The 17,830-nt window shown below is 40.9% G+C and overlaps 1 protein-coding gene across 1 annotated transcript in view; it reads left to right on the top strand.

The window, feature by feature from the left end:
• The window catches only part of rapgef6 (Rap guanine nucleotide exchange factor (GEF) 6), a 147,948-nt gene that overhangs the window by 18,990 nt on the left and 111,128 nt on the right, over positions 1 to 17,830 (top strand). The window lies entirely within an intron of this gene.

Genomic DNA, 17,830 nt, shown 5'->3' with positions numbered 1-17,830 from the left:
TTGAGATTTCCAGAGCAATGTACAGCTTGAAAAGTTGAAGTAGCAAAAAGGTTAAAATTACGCATTTGCTAAACTTAAGACTGTTATTGTCCTTAGATTGGCTTCAAATGTTTCTGGATTTAATATGTTTTTGTCTTGTCTTGATGTTGGGTGCACCAAGGACAGTTGCACCCTGGTTAGAGTTTCTTCACCAGGGTGGTCTGGACAGCATTAGCATTTTTTCTTCCTCCTGGTTTTGAAATGGGGAAACTATATTCGTCAAAGGGCTGAGAAAGTTTCAAGTACCCAGAGTTGAGTGAGTGAGAGAAACGTTTTTATCGCCAGCCTCTGCGGCCTTTTCTGCAGTAGGTGAACTCAAATAGTCTTCCCTCCAGTCAGTGTAGTCACTGTTGACTTGAAATGACATGGGGTTTTGTCTACACAGATAAGAAGCTATTCACTGGCAGCGATTTGTGTGTGTGCGTGTCAGTGTGAGGTCGCTGGAGGCTTGGCTATGTAACTTTCTGATAACATGGTGTGTTGGCTTCCGATGTTGTGATTCACTGCAGCGAGCCATGATATTTTCCATGCAAACTCATTCAAACTATGTGAATTTGCACACAATGACATTTTCATGAACTGAGTTATTTTTTGTCTGAAGCACCTGAACAAAGTTGGATTATGATAAGAATAATTTGAGTCAAGTGCTTATGTACATGGAAACAGTCTTCCTTGTGTGCTTTTATACTCCGGCATTCACATTGGCACCTTTCTATGCATCTGCTATAAATAAAACATTTTGTGTTAAGCAACTAAGTATAACATTTCTAGGTAATGGCTTAACTGCTTATGATCTGCACTAAATCCCCTGTCAACCCAATCCCTATCATAAATGGTGGCTTTAAGGCCTTATTATTTTAAACGATGGTGTTTCTTTTCCTCCAAGCAACAATAATGCATACACCCATTTCTTTAGTATTGTTAACGGTTTCATTTCACTGAAGTTTGTTCTGCTCTCACCAGAGAAGCCGCACATTCCGGGTTCACCTGGTTCTTACCTCACCCCGGAGGCTGCAGAAACTTCTGAGGCTTGCATGAAACCAAACAAAAACAGAATTAATTCCTCGAGTCCCACAGGCGACTTCAACACATGTGGTGCTCTTTGCCTTTTCATTCTTATACAATCTCCTATGCAAACTCCAAAACAGTTTTCAAGCTCAAATCTGTTTTTGATTTCTGCTGCAGTGAGGGAGTTAAAGCGAGGCAGGGCTGCCTGTCTGAACAGATTGGTGGAAGATATCAGCTATCTGTTCCATATCTTTGCTCTCTCACAGCCCGCCTGGGGCGATAAGAGCATGTAGACGACAGCTATGCGTGGCTAAGTGGAAAGGTGAATCAGCAACTTAAACTCCTGTACAGAACCTGAGCCGCAGTATTCATTTACATCAGGGGTGTCCAAACTTTTTTCACTGAGGGCCACACACAGAAAAATATACGAAGGCATGGGCCACTCGGAGGTGAGGTATATTACCTCATAAGTTAATAAAATCAAATCAGGTTTGCATTTTTAAAACGATTTTTGGTCGAGCCAAAGTGCTGTACATATAATAATGACCTTACAGTAAGGACACTATACAGTAAATACAACAGCACAATTTGTGCAGAATATCAGTATGAGAAAACGACACCCTCTGACCTTAGACCCTCACATCGTACAAGGAAAAACTTCCGGAGAAAAAACCCCACAGTTTAAAGGGGGACATGGGAGAAACCTCAGAGAGAGCAACAGAGGAGGGATCCCTCTCCCAGGACGGTCAGACGTGCAATAGATGCCGTGTGTAAATCGAAAAGATAATACATTTTACAGCGTAGGTAGACCGAATGTTTGGAAATGCATGTGTCTATAATAATAAGATGAATCCACTGGGATGTCAACAATTCTGTGGGGGCCATCAGGGAAGTAGTATGACGAGACCAAGGCAGGACCGCAGAGACAGGCCCAGCCACGACCCGAAGTCCACGACTTAATCCAGAACTCAGGATAGAGGATCAAGGGCACAGGACCACAGCAAGAGGATCAGCCTCGACTCCGGATCCCGGCGTAGATATAGACACAAAAGAAAAAGAAAATTTGGGGGAGGCTCGGTTAATCGGAACATGCAAATACACAGACACAGACAGGCACACGCAGGGAGCAAGGTCCCCGCTGGGGCCTTAGTTGGAATTGGTGAGAGATAAGGAGGTACGCTGTGACTACGGCATAACACTCCCCTGCCTTGAATAAGGCCCCCTCTGCAAACCTGTTTCCCTCCAATAAAACCTTGTGAGGTCATGGAGGGAAAAGGTGTTTATATTATAAATAGAAAGAGTAGTAATAACCTTACACGTTTATTTATAAAGCTTTGTTTGGTAAACTCCCAAATTATATCTGCTACACAGAGAGTTGCAAGCAGCTATTGTCTGAGATCGCATGATGTAGTCTTGTTAGATGTGCCAAGAGCAAGGACTGTCTTAGGTAAGACAGCTTTTATGTGCGCAGCTCCACATGCTTGGAACAGTCTTCAGCAAGAATTGAAACTGAGCAATCTCATTCCTATGCATGTTTTTAAAGCTAGGCTAAATGAAATGCTTGTTGATACTATGGGCACTTGTAAATGTCTATAACTATGTAAATGTATCCTGTAAATATAATGTATGATGTCCTTTATTATTTTATGTTTCATGTGGAATCTATATGCTGCAGGTCTCCCTTGAAAAAGAGATCTATGATCTCAACGGGACCAATCTGATTAAATAAAGGTTTGAAATGAAATGATACTTAGTTTTAAATATAAGATCCAAGATTTTAGGATTTAAGTGAAAGAGCAAGAACCAAAATGTAGGTGAAGAGCAGAGGTCACGTTAACCGAATATATTCCGTTTATGACGGAATTCTTTTGACTATGACGGAAAAATCTGAAAGCAGTCCGTCATTTTGACGGATTAGAACAAACTCAGAACAGCGCCAGCGGGGTGCACAGACCGACACGTAATAATGGATTTTGACGGACATTTTACGATCCTGTCTAGCGCAACCTCTGGTGAAGAGGCACAGCGTATCTGCGTCAAAGCAATCTCATTAGGTCATTTTATCAACTATAGGCTTTATCAAAAGGAAGGTCTTAAGCGTACTCTTAAATTGGATAGGCTGTCGGCCGCCCGAACACAAACTGGAAGCTGATTCCACAAAAGTGGAGCTTGATAAGAAAATGCTAGAAGGCCAGAGAGAAGAAGTGAGTTTTAAGTGTTGATTTAAAAAACCCTAATGTCTGGGCCGAGTGTTCCAGAGCCTATGGCCCGCTGCTGCGAATGCTCGGTGCCCTCGGGTTTTAAGCCTGGTCTTGGGCACTACCAGCAGAACCTGGTCAGCCGAACTTAACCAAACTTGAAGCCAGTGTAGTGAGGCCAGAATTGGGGTGATGTGGTCACGCTTTTTATGGCCAGTGAGAAGACGTCGAGCTGCATTCTGCACTAGCTGGAGGCGTCTAATTGAGGCCTGGTCCATACCCACGTACAGGGCGTTGCAGTAATCCAGTCTCGAGGTAACAAAGGCGTTAACAACCCTTTCTAGGTCTTTAAAAGATAAAAACAACTTGGTCTTAGCCAATAGTCGTATTTTGAAAAAGCAGGTCTTGACTACGGTGCTGACCTGCTTATCAAATTTAAAAGCGCTATTGAAGGTCACTCCAAAGTTCATCACAAAGGAGAGGATGTTTTTATTGAGGGAGCCCAGAATATAGCCCAGGAGGCTGGAGGTTGGGATCCAAAAAAGATGACCTCGGTCTTGCTCTCGTTGAGGTTGAGGAAGTTTTGGCTCAGTCAGGATTTGATCTCTGTTAAGCAGTCCATCAACTACTGTAGTGAGTTGACATTTTGATTGAGGGGCAGATAGTAGGGGTGTAACGGTACACGTACCCGTACCAAAATTATTCGGTACGGGCCACGTGTACCGAAGTGTACCGAACGAATATAACGTTAAACGTAAAAAATTGAGAGCGTGAACAACTTTTTGGAAGTAATCTCAGGTGCTGCGTCGCAGCCTGGTCGCAGCATTCAGAGTAATTTGCTCACATTGGATTCAATGCGTCATAGAGCGAGCAAGTCATTTCATTGGACGAGAGGCATACTATGAGAGCTGGTCACAGGGATACGTTCAAATTTAGTCAGTAATTTGAGGAACTGTCGAAATGGCAAACGCAGATAAAGTTAAGCTCGAAAATCCTCTAGCATCATTGAAGTCTACAGTTTGGGAACATTTTGGTTTCACAGTTACGTACAAGGATGAGGGACTGTTTGTCGGCATTGTTCAACTAAAATTGGTTACGCAGCTGGCAATACATCAAACTTGCACACTCATTTGAAAAGGCATCACCGGAACGTGAATATCACCGGTACCAAAAGATAATCAACCCACCAAGTTAGACATACCTCTCAGCTCTTCTTCACCGTTCCTCTAGTTAAAAAGGACATTGGCAAAAGAGCCTTCAAATTTAAAGCTCCTGCTGATTGGAATAACTTACCTGCTACCATCAGATCTCTCCCTACTCTGACTTTGTTCAAGCGTGCATTGTCGTCTCACCTCAAGGTTGAATGTTTTTGTATGACCTGAAGTACTTTATTTATTGTTTAAGGGTTGTTGAGGCTCCATCTTATTTCACCATCTCCTCATGAGATGACCCACCTATTGCCCATTTCTAAGTCTTTATTTTTAAGTCTTTATTGTTATGATTTTGTATATATAGTACAGCTACTCTACTTTACTTTACCCAATGATATGCATTCAATGTAACCGCCTATAATGTATTACCATGTGCTGTATGCTTAGGCTGAATGTTTGTAATTTCTTGGTTATTTCTTCCGATGTATGTGTGTGAATGTTGTTTGTATGTTGTACTTGTTTGTTATTTGTTTTCTTGGGACCCCCTTGAAAACGAGGTGATTCACCTCAAGGGGTTTATCCTAATAAAGAAATTTGAATATATATAAAAGACTGAAGTGCAAACCCAACTGCCGCTAGCATTTAAGCCTCCACCGCTCGCAAAAAGTTCAGACCCAGCCAAAGCTATTACAAACGCCAAATATCCTTATGTTACCATGTTGGCAAAGCGCTACCTGCCTGTATCTGCTACCTCTGTCCCTAGCGAGACGGTGTTCTCCACAGCAGGAGACATTGTTAGTGCCAGCAGATCTGCCCTTTCAGCAAGCAATGTGGACTAGTTAATTTATCTTTAAAAAAACATGAAAATACAATGACAAGCAAGACATAATGTCAAACTGGCTGCTTAGGTACTAGTACAACGGTTCAAATACAGATTATTTCAGTTCATCGAAATGCTGCACCTTAATGTTTATTTTATTATATTTTGTATTTATTTGAGTGAATACATTATTCACAGTTTAATAATAATAATAAAAAAAAGAAAAAATATTTTATGTTTTGTGATAATTTTTTCTGCTTTACCGAAAACGTACCGAACCAAACCGTGACCTAAAAACCGAGGTACGTACCAAACCAAAATGTTTGTGAACCGTTACACCCCTAGCAGATAGATCTGTACATCATCAGCGTGACAATGAAAGGGGATGTTGTGTTTTGTGAGAATTGAACCTAGGGGCAGTATATACAGTAGAAAAAGGATGGGGCCCAGGATTGAGCCTTGGGGAACCCCACAGGTAAGAGGGGCTTTAGCAGAGGAGAAGGCACCTAGCTGCACTGAGGAGCTACGGTCTGTCAGGTAGGACCTGAACCATGCAAGGGCAGAGCCTGTGATGCCAGCGGACTGTTCAAGCCTTGACAACAGGATGCTATGGTCCATAGTGTCAAAGGCAGCTGTCAGTTCTAACAGCACCAAGACAGCTGGGCTACCTGAGTCGGCGGCTAGGAGCAGATCATTAAAAACTCTTAAAAGGGCTGTTTCAGTGCTGTGCATAGGTTTGAAGCCAGACTGAAACTTTCGTGGATGCCATGCGTGGTTAAGAACGACTGTAGTTATAAGTCAGCAAAATTAATCAAATGTAGGTCAATTATGCTTGATACTTGGAAATGAAAAACAGCCTATATCACAGCTCTCCATAGGGTTTTAATTTATTTTGTTAGCAGCTCATCCCTCAAAACAGAAGCCTCCGATTGATTATAATAAGGGGAAATATGAAGGGTGTATTTCAAGCTTGTTGGATAAATAAGTTATTGGGCCTTTTTTTATCAACTAAGATATGTTAGCAAATGTTTCCAACTTTAATTGACTGAATTTATTTGAAAAGCGGGCTTATATTAACACATGAATACTACTGTGCAATATATTAAGTACAATATAAGCAAGCACAAGTTTCATTTGTGGGCCGTATTACATTATACTTTTGGAATTTACTGAGGGCCGAGTCAAATGGTCCGCGGGCCGCATTTGGCCCCCGGGCCGTAGATTGGACACTCCTAATTTACATACTTCCTCATGTGTGTGTTTGCACATTTCTGCTACTGTGTCCGACTAAACTCCGCAGCCCACCCTCAAACATTCATCTGAGCTCGGTCTGGCAGTAACCTGCAGTAAGTGAGTTGAGTCTGTAACATCTGCTGCTTTGAACATAACCCTCTGGACCGCGGTGTCCTCCACTGCTGTAGCTATAGGAGATAATGGGGAAGAAGTCGGGATGGGAGAAGCATTAAAGACAAATTAGTTTAAAACTGCAAGAGAGGAAGAAGCTTTAAGTGTCTCGCTCCTGTAACACATTGCTTGAATAATTAAGATGAACTATAGAGTAATTGCTGAGTAAATTAGAGCAAGTAAGAAAAGAGCCGTGTTCTTGTCAAGCTATGAACATGATAGATGAGTTGAAAATGAGTTAGTAATGAGAGGGAGCAGGAGGGAGTGGAAAAAGGAGATTATTTGTAAGGGTGTTTAAGATGTCTTTGAAATGTAAAATGTGAATCCCAACCGCTACTTTGGAGAAGACGCACAGTGTAATTAGCACAGATGAAACATTAACATTTCCACAGCCTCAACAGACGAGTGGTACAATTTTCTATATTTATGGAACTAATAGATAGTCATAAAAAACATCAAAATATGATTTCCCTGTGTGTCAAAGGCTGATACTGGTAAGTGCATCATTAAAGTAGTGATGTTGAATTTCTATTCCTTAATTAAACATTCAGAACATAGCTTTTTTTCTTTTAGCACCATTAGCCAAAACTAGAAAAATCATTGAGCAAACAAATTGAGAACTTGTACCATCTTGATGTATTTAGCCATTACATAGAAAAACTTTCTATGCCTGCTTCATTCATTTCAACAAATAAAAAAGCTGCAGCTAAGATTACACAATGGGTCAGATTTTCCATTTCTGTGTGGCAGTGTTTCTGTGCGTATGTGTGTGGCTGTTTGGTTTGGCTGTTGGAGGGAAGGCAGCTGGTGTGGCGCTCTCTGGGCCTGACTCTTTTCTAGTAGGAGAGAAGGAGGAGCGGACCTATCCAATACAAAGTCAGGGATTATGGTACAGTGCTTGCAGAGTGACAGTGTGTGTACACAAAAAAAGGAGGAGAAATGTGCCATGCTACAGAGTTGGCATCCTGCCCAGAAGGGAAATAGTGATTCATCTGAAAGAGTTATTTCTAACTTACCATCTTCTAGAAAGGAAGTGCCCTCTATTCACATCTATTCTGGGCTATTCTCTTCTGTTTATCTGTTTAGAGGTGTTATTTTCTTCAGCGCTACTTCATTTGCTGATGATTTGAGAAGCATGCACTGTAAATGTTGTAGTGAAGTTCATATTAGTCAAGTTTTCTTTTCCCTCCCTTCCCTCCTTTCCATAACCCGCTCCACCACCAGCACCACGACTGTCGTCACCCGGCTTTTTATGAATCCGCCTCCTTAGTTTTCACCACGGAAACTCTCAGGATCCGGGACTTTCACTGTATTTGTTTTGTCCGCTTAGTAAGACATTGGCTATAGTCTAACTCCGCGGGCTGTAAACGATTTGCCCAATTCCGGTGTGTTTAATTCTGCAGGATCACGTTGTGGTGAGAGCTTGAAATAGGTCTGTTTTCGAAGCAGTATTCAAGCCGCTCTTTTCAACCTGGGTCTGAACCTGAAAATCCTTTCCTTGTAGAGTAGAAAAGCGGCTGAGCTGCGAGCAAAAAGAGGGGATTTAAGGTTTTAAGTGCTGCAAGTGTACTTGAGAGCTCACACTGATGCCGGCTGATAAGGCCGCGCTGCTCAGTGGAGCGGGGGATTGTCCGGGAGCTTCCGTGTTGCATGGTTAATGATCCTGTTGGAGTTATGATACCATGGGATCACAGCTGACCTTGTCAACCCTGGTTTAAACCAATAGGGCTTTTGGAATATGAATGCCATATGGTGCTTGGAGTTAAGCTTTCACTTGAGGTGTTTGATGAGGAGATTGTACAGTTGAGTGTATGTTTCACTTGCTGTGTTTGATTTGATTCCAACATGATGTTTTATTATTAGAACTATCATGACCAACATATATATTTAACAGCTGCATTCAACTTATGTAATGCTTCAACCAATGAAGTGTCCTTATGGGCTTACTTGAATTCTATTTCTCAAAAATATTGAAATTGGAGACATTCAAACTAAAAAAGGCTCCAATATGAGTGTTGATTTTCTATGTCACTTACTTTTCTCTTTAAACAGGACTTTTCCTCCACACTCATACACAAGCATACACATGTCAACAGCTAACTGATGATGGAACATACCACTTTGCATCAAACACACATTCATTTGTGTACCTGCCTGGTGGAGTTCAGACAGTTCACCGGCTTGTCACAACTTTCCTGTTTAATGAGTAGCATACTTAAGCTCATTCTCCGTCTAATTGCATCAACTCACCGGCTGACTTGGGTTTATGGTGCTGTAGAGAGCACTCATACTGAACAGCTGATATTTCAGTTTGAGTTCCCTATGTGTTCATTAATAAAATATCTCAGTTGTGTGCAGATGCGATAAGTGGGGCTAACATTACCAATGTGCAGTTAATAGAGTACAGTGAACCTGTTTCTATTGTATACAGGCAGAGTATTGGAAGGTGTGCTGGATCCCTGATGTTTGTACATAGACCATTTTAAAACATATTTATTATACTTGAATAGCTCTTATGTTTATCCCTTTTGATGCACCATTTTCCTTCCAACTTAATGATAATTATTTTTCTGTTATTCACTGTACATTTACTATGTACTGTATGGAGCGAGTTATTCTAACTTAAAGTTCAAACCTCTTTTTGCTTAATCTTAAACAATTGTTATACTTTTCTTAATATTTACAAGTATCCACTGTTACTTCTATTTACTCGTACTATTTACTAAATATATTTCTCAAAATCCTCATGTTCTGTCAAAATATATTTTTATTTTGTGTTTTTTCATATACAAGTCACGAGACAGAATGTTTTGAAATACATATTTGTTACATATTAAAATATAAATATTCAGAATATACTGTGTTTGGCCCCTGGCCTAAAGCCTTGTTATGCAGTAGCCCGATGTTGACACTCAGACTTGGGGAGTCAGTAGTCTCTGAAATGTAAATGTTAAACGGCTGGCTGTGGCGGCAGGATGTTAGCCAAGCTGTTTGTTCTACTGGCCTGAATGGACGTGTTGTATCGTCCGTCTACAATATCGTCTCTGTCAGAGACACTCTCTGGCATACTGTACATTCTGCTGGAGGTGGGTGTGAGCCGAGGGGGGATTTAACTCTGTTTCTCCCTGAATATTCAAGTTTTCTTCTCACAGTGAATCATTTTGAACTCTGCGGTTTTGTTTTCTTTCCACCACAAGGTCATAACCCTGTATGCAGATGAAAGCAACAAGATTTAAAAAAAAATATGACATCCATGCTTTTCTTGCTGTCCGCAACGTTTTTGAAATGTATTTCCTGGCTAAGTGCACACACACAGCCTCCAGAGCTGGAATTGTTAGGTTTTTAGCGAAACAGTAGCCAGTTTGTTTCTTACTCATGTAGGAGTGCCTCAACATATCATGGATTCTCTGTTAGAAGCCTGTCTGCTAATGGGAAAGGGAGAAATGTGGTGGGTGGGACAACAACCTCTGTACTGCAACAACTTGCTTTTGTGCGACTGCTCCTAGTTCTGTGCTGCCACAGCTTGTTTTATGTATGAGTAACAGGCATACTTCAGCAGGCCTCATGTCAGTATCCTGTCAGGGTTAGGGGGTGCACGAAGAAAACACATACATACCTACTGTTACTGTAAAATGCAAACTGCAGATAGAATAACTTCACCAAATAAAGATTCATGACCTATGGTTGGGTCACATGATAGCTCTGACATAGACAGCAAACTGGTTTCACTTCAACAGACATACCAACTAACTCTTTTTTAATACTGTCTTTCTTGCTGTTGTGTCGGCAGCTTCTCTAATTCTTTATATAATAGTGAAATATGTTTGTCACTAGTTAACTGCTGGACCAAATCTAAATAGCTGAGAGTGATGTTTTAGCCAGGAGGTGGCAGCAGCACCACTATATATCCCTGCCTCACACACACACACACAAATGACTTCTGTCAGCACACACACAGACACAGCACTGAACAGCTCCATGTGTCTTATTTCTAGTTTGACGGATACACTTCTGAAGATCAAATTACACTTGATTTTTAGATATCTCTGTATTGGTTGTAGGGCTGCACGATATTGGAAAAAACTGACATTGCGATCCCCCCCCCCCCCCCCCCCCTGCGATATGAGAACATACAGGAATTGAAGAACAGTTTTCGTTTTTCTTACTTGAACTTTAATGTTATACAATTGGTATTTTTCTAACTATATTTAACCGGATGAAGGATTTTAGTCACGGACGTTTGGATCTTAAGGCCCCGGCCACACGATGACGAAAACGGTCGTTTGCGTTACTGTTTAGTGTCATATAGACCGTTCGGCCACACGAGGACGACTGCATATGACAGTAAACAACTGCGGAAACGGTAACGGGTCCCAAGGTGGATAGAACGGCATACGCAACGCTCTGGGGGGTCCAACGGCTCCGTGTGTACGCCCTATATGATCATTTTCTGATAATGATGACGCAATAGCCCCGCCTCTCCCCACCTCTGCTGCTCACCCCGCGTCAAAGTAAACTGCACACTGAATTCAGATTATTTATCTTTCTCTCGATATGGACATAAACGCGAGTGAAGTCTAATCTGACAGGACGACACGCAGCTCTGCTCACCTGCAGCTCCTCCCGCTGTGATGCAGCGGTGAACGGAGCAAAACACACACTTCAAGTCAGATCATCACCCTTAGCTATTTTAATTACCTCTCAAACTACCTAAACTAGTTATAAATATGTTTATTTTTACTGTCGGGTCACTCATTACTGGATCAGCTGCTGCTTGAGACAGACACTGACGCTGTCAGAAGAGAGGGAGGAAAAAGAGAGGCTCCATGTATTATATTATTATATTATATAGATTCGTTATTCATTTGTTTTAAAGCTCAATAAATAGCAAAGAAGACCTTTGACCGGCACTTTTATAATTTTGTCCGGAAGATTTAAACTTTAATACGCGTCGTTGACTGGCGAAAAACTCTGCCCGGTTCACTCGGCCCCCACCGCGGAGAATAAACAGAAGGGCAACCATGACAACCATGCTTCTTCGCTGCTTTTGTGGAGGAAGTTACAGCGCCACGTACAGGCTCCTGCATAATGTACTGCAGCTTCTCCAGCGGTTGGAGCTAAACGGAGCTGTCTCGTGTGGACAGACACTATCCGGTGAACATTGCGTGTGGACAGAAGCTTTTTTGCGATTGCGTTAATCCAGGGGTCTGCAACCTTTTTGACCAAAAGAGCCATTTTGCTCCTTTTTCCCAAACATTTTTTTTGTCTGGAGCCGCGAAACATATTTCATAGCTTGATAGCTAATAAAGTTGTATTTATTGTTATATCAGACAAAAACTACAGTTTTTTTGCATTTATTAGGCTATTTATTACATTATATAAAACAGTTAACCTCTAATAAGAAACAAAGAACTCCTATAAGGAGAATAACAAATAATACACAGGCCTACTTTAAAATAAATTAAACACAGCACTTGGGGAGTCCTCTGCACATTTGAAGGAAAACAAATATTATTAAAATGGGCCCACTTTGAAATAAATAAAACATATAGCTGCACCCTAAAAATAGTTAAAGGTAGGGTAGGTAAGAATGGAGAAACCAGCTCGAGTGTACTCGAATTTGAAAATACACAACCGGAAAAAATATGCCTCTTCCTTCAGACTTCCTCACAGAGCCCCTCCTCCAACACACACGAACGCGCACATGACCAATGAGGGCACGAGATAAATGTGTGCACAGATGGAAGGCTGACAGGCTGACAGGCAGGTAGGCCATCCAGTTATTTTAGCCGGGCCGGCTCAGATGATTGGTCGGGCTTTTTATAGCGCTACGGCTTCCAGAGATTCATTTTTGTATGTATTTATTGTCAAAGCATTTAATATATTCATTGCTATCGGGATGTTAAGAGCATTCCATGGAATATAACAAAAAGTGTTTTCTGAAATAAATGACATACCCCATTGAATTATGACTGAAGATCGTCAGCTGTCTTCCTCTCCGTGTTGTTCCCGTTGTTTCTCGATACGTAAAGGCTGCAGTGCAGCACCTTTGACAACTTCTCTCTACATATCAAACATACCGGTAAACCAGCATTGTTTGCTGTGAAAGCATATAAATCTGTCCACACAGAATTAAATCCTGTGTTCCTCCGGTACTTTTCTTTGATTTATCCATAGTTCGCTCATCGGGTCAGGTTATTCACCCGCAGGAAAAAGGCGCTCGCGCGGGACCGTAGCAGGATGTGACGCATATTTTAGTTGACCTAATTAAAACCGTTTTGTTTTTTATTTATGTGTCACAGTATCACCTCAAAATAGAAGATATGAAACATTTTCAACCATGCAACCAAATATAAATAGTCCTACAAATACTTGTATTTTATTTCCTTCTTATTTTTTGTCTAAGCTCAAGGGAGCCAGAGCAGAGGGCTTAAAGGGCCGCGGGTTGCCAACCCCTGCGTTAATCCTATGCGTTTAGCCGTATGCGTCCTCGTGTGGCCGGGGCCTAAGTTATCAGAGCAACAAGCTGAGCTAGCTCGGTTAGCAGCACCGAACTGTTCTGGAGAAAAACATGAAACTACTTTATTCAGTGTTTTTACCTTTAATCACTGGGTCTGTTTGCTTCTGAGATTTGATTGTGATTGGTGGTTTGCTGTCACTCACTCAAGTACCCCTGACAAGTTTTCCTTTTGTAGCAAGCAGTAAAAATAATTATAACATGACGTGTTTGAGTTCATTTGCCAACTTAATATCGCAAGCCCTAAAAAAATAATAATATCGCGATTATCGTCACGACACGATATATCGTGCAGCCCTAATTGGTTGTATCTTCAAACTCACATAGTTGTTTTGTTTTTTTGTATTTTGGAGACACATCTTTTTTCTCTGGAGTTTACAGCAGTTTTAAAAATGTATATGGCTTCTTTCTGCTCACATAAACAACAACAAAAATAAACTAAGCATATTTGTGACACATACCCAAAACAAATTATAATCATAATAGCCAGATGATTAAAAGTAATCATCAGAACCTAAAAATTAAAGTAAATTGGGTTTGGGCTCCATTTTAGAATGTTAAAAACAAAAGATCAATTCTAAAACGAATATGACTTTGACCGCTGTTTGAGTTTGGCCATATTAGACATCTGTAATGCCTCATCTGATGGTGAGTTAATGGATGCTTCTCCTGAGGGTGTGATGACCTAATCTCAGACCGGGCCATCAGGAGCTTCCAGAGAGGTCAGGAGGTCAGGAAGTCAGGAAGTCACTGAGGAGGATCACTCTGCTGCCCTGTCTGCACAGAGGGAGGAGGGGGAGGGGGGGGGGTTATTAACCAGGACTAGAAGAAGCTGATGACATGATGGACATGGCTTTGATAGTTGCAAAAAAACTATGCATGTGTTCATATTATCACACATGAATCCTATTTAAGAATGAGAAGTGTTGAGTTATTGAGGTGCAAAATATTTGGCTAATCTTCAAGTGCCAATAACATCATCTAAACTGAAGTTGTATGCACAGCAAGATTGTGTTTTGAAACGTTATAACAGTTATGGTTTGTCATGTGGTTTGGGAATAGTGTCACCACTGCAGAATATGCTGATTGACACAACAACATTAAAATATAGGGATTTCTTTCCCCAGTGTATGCCACCAAAAAGCAGACCACACCTACGACACAGTCAGTTCAAGTCGAAGCAGTGTATGTATGCATTGAGGGCACAAAGAAAGGGATGGAGTGAGAGTGAGAGAGGGAGATTGGCATGGGCGGTGGAGTGATCACATTACCATCCTCTCTCTGGGAGACCACCGATTGAAACGACAGGGCTGAGATCCCCTGCTCGGACATCCTGCTATCTGTCTGTCTGGCTCTATCGATGACCTGCTTTACAGCGATCAATATGTGGGACAGCTGCTACATGGACGTCGTGTGTAGAAGCATTGTAGTGGCAGAAAAAACCTTTTGTGTTTTTAAGGGTCATGCAGTAAAATAATCAATACATTCACTGTATGAGGTGTTACTGTTAAGATAAGTTAAAGATGATTATGTTTATTTTTCAGGTTTCATATTTGTATTTTGTGGCTCCACTGCGACATGTTTACTCGCTTTTATGTTCTGGAAAGGTTTTTATTTTTCTCATACTGCCTGAGCTGCAGCACCTCTTTTCACCCTCTGTCTGAAACCAGAGCCCAGTCTGCTCTGATGATGACGACAGGGGGGTTGGGGGGGGGGGGGGGGGGGAAAACTCCTTTAGGATTTTAGCCTTTGCAGACCATTTACATGCACACAAAACTTCATAACACACTACAGGAAAGTAGGGCTGCTCGATTATGGCGAAAATCATAATCTTGATTATTTGGGTCAATAATTGATATCCCGATTATTAAAAACGATTATTCATTTACTTTGAAAACATCCATTTATTGAAAAAAATGTTTTAACAGTATGTTTTTAACAGTTGATTACCCTGAACTTTAAGTATACTTCAACTGAAAAACCAAAAATAAAAATAAATAAATAATAGTTTTATTTAGATTATGTTGTTTCCATAATCGTTGCAAGCCAAAATCGTAATTGCGATTACAATACGATTAATTGAGCAGCCCTACAGGAAAGGTAAACCGAAACAACATAACTTGGCCCATTTAGGACTTTTTTTTAGCCTCTCTGATGTTAGGATTTTTTGTTTTCATTTTTGGGTTTTTGGGACTCTTTGCGGGAAATTGTGATGAATGTGATCCCTACTCACTAACAACCTAAAACATGAATGGACTTATAATGACATTTAAGCTCAAAGCTCGTATAGAAGCATCGGATCGTCCTTCCACAAGAAGCTAAGAATATGGAAATGATTTCTGTTTGATCATCCCCACATTTTAAGTTGAGATAAATGGAAGGCTACACATTGTGTAACTGGTGAAATAATGTTATGTCTTCTCCAGTCAGCTTTTAATGTAACCCAGGAACACGCTAACAACCCTGCTGAGCTTGGTATTGGGCTGTCTCATCTACTCTGAGCCCCCATGCTAGCTAGCCGCAGGCCTTTATGTCCTGACACACACACACGTACTGTACATGCACATACATACACACATGCACACTCAGCAACATGGCAGGAACGCTTACTGCAGCAGTTTATTGTGCTCACTAACCCAGTTAACTGAGTTGAAGTCAATACAGTTCCACTCACCCTGGTGAACCAATATGTTCCACGCTCTCTGCGCACTGTTTACGCCTGAGGATCAGTGAATGGAGGTTACAACTCTCTCTCTAAAACGGCTGTCCTGGTCAAGCTGCCGTCCGTCATGGTTTAAACTTTTATTTAAATAGACAGAGTTCGCAGTTGTCAGCGTCTTAAGGAGCTTACTGTGCTTTCCCCTTAAAGGGAACTACGTTGAGTTCTTCTTCTTCTTTTCCCTTTATGAATCCTCAAGGGAAATGTCATGTACACGAAAGCAATCATCCAATAGGGGTGTTTCCGCCACAGGAACCTTCTGAGCAACTGAGGAACCAAAATGCTTTTAGACAGGAGTAATTGGAGACTAAATGTAGCTCTAGGTGCTAAAAAAAGCCTTTCTGAGGAGGTAGTACTCTATATTATCTAGGTAAAGATGAGGATTGGACATGTCTAATGTTACAGAGTGAGAAGAATCATGAAGATTTAAACCCTTACCAAAAGTGTACATTTCAATCTTGATTTATTTTCCACCCGTAAGTATATGTTCCCATGGAAATGAGAGGACCCTTCCCTATGAATACGTATTTTCCTATGACATTACTAACTACAGGATAGCCCTCAGCATTTGTACAAAGTGCATGGATCAAACCAAGGAGACTGATATTCACCTGATGTATTATTTCACCTTTACTTCCTATATCCACTATGTAATCCTCTCTTGTTTGTTTCTTCCTCTATGGTATTGGTACTTGTTATTTTCCTTCGTCACACTTGTCCCTCCTCCTCCTCCTCTTCCTTCCCGTGTCAGGCGGAGCAAAAAACACATCAGAGGTGCGTTTGTCCGTTCAAAGGCTCCACAATCCCCAGTGTTGAGCTCCACTTTTGCTTTACTCCGTTTACCAGTGCACACGTGACACACACACAGACACGATGCATGTGTGATATCTATAACATCACTGATCAGATTTGTAAAGTCTATTAACCTTATAACATTAAAATGGCTCATGGGCTTTGTATAATTTGCATAATAAACGTATCGGCTGTTTCGGAATATAATCCATCATTTCTGCACATATGTGTTTATCTCTTTGAGCGGTGTTACAACCTAAAATACATACATGTTTTGTCTGGCTGTCAGTATTGGTATAAAATGCCTCACAGTACATTTCAGATTGAACAGCAATGATTCAGTCTGCCTAAGTACTGTGTAAACACAACCAGCAGTGAGGAGAAGAGTTCCAACAAAGGCAACACAATGCAAACATGTCCTAATAGGATTGTCTGATTTATTAGTTCAGATTATTGCATTATATCTCTCCATTTCTTTGTTTGCTCTTTTCCAAACTGCAGCTGTGCTTTGGCTTTATTTTGAAGAGGGATGACTGTTAGAGAAACTATTTTCCTGAATTAGCTTTCAGAAGTTGAAAGGTCTGTTTATATATACATGAACTCTAAATGTGGAGTATCTATGTATCAAAGAAAAAAACAACTCTTATTTGAGGAAAGTTAAGTGAAAAGATTGATACCTCCATCCTGTCTGTATGCTTTGAAGCTACCCTCACCAGCCAGGAAACTCTGCACACACAAACAATGAGGGAAACAATTAGTTTGCCTTGGTCCAAAGGCCAGGCCCAGTTGCCAGGCAACAAGGGGGGGGGTTAGTGTTCCCATCACTGGCCAGGAAATAGTCTGGCAACATTTTTTGGGGTGAATAACCATATTTATACTTTTTTTTTTTTTGTATAAATCAAACAGACATGACACAATTGTAATGAGTTAGCTTAAGAGGTGTTGCTAAATATATTTTGCTAAGATTAGGCAAAGTCGTATGCTAAGCTAAGTTAGCACTCTGCTGTTGTATTATATTCAGCAGATGCATATCTATTCGGAATCGGACATCTAACTTTTGGCAATAAGTAAAGCCTTTTTCAAAAATATCATACTATTGCTTTAACCTGCTGATTTTGTACAAACTACTAAACAATCTTCAAATATTGTACACATAACTTATACTGTCTTTCAGACTAGAAT

The sequence above is a fragment of the Notothenia rossii genome (genome assembly GCF_949606895.1).
Source record: "Notothenia rossii genome assembly, chromosome: 9".
Lineage (NCBI taxonomy): Eukaryota > Metazoa > Chordata > Actinopteri > Perciformes > Nototheniidae > Notothenia > Notothenia rossii.
Note: the sequence above shows the minus strand (reverse complement) of the source record. Positions and strands in the feature narration are given on the sequence as shown.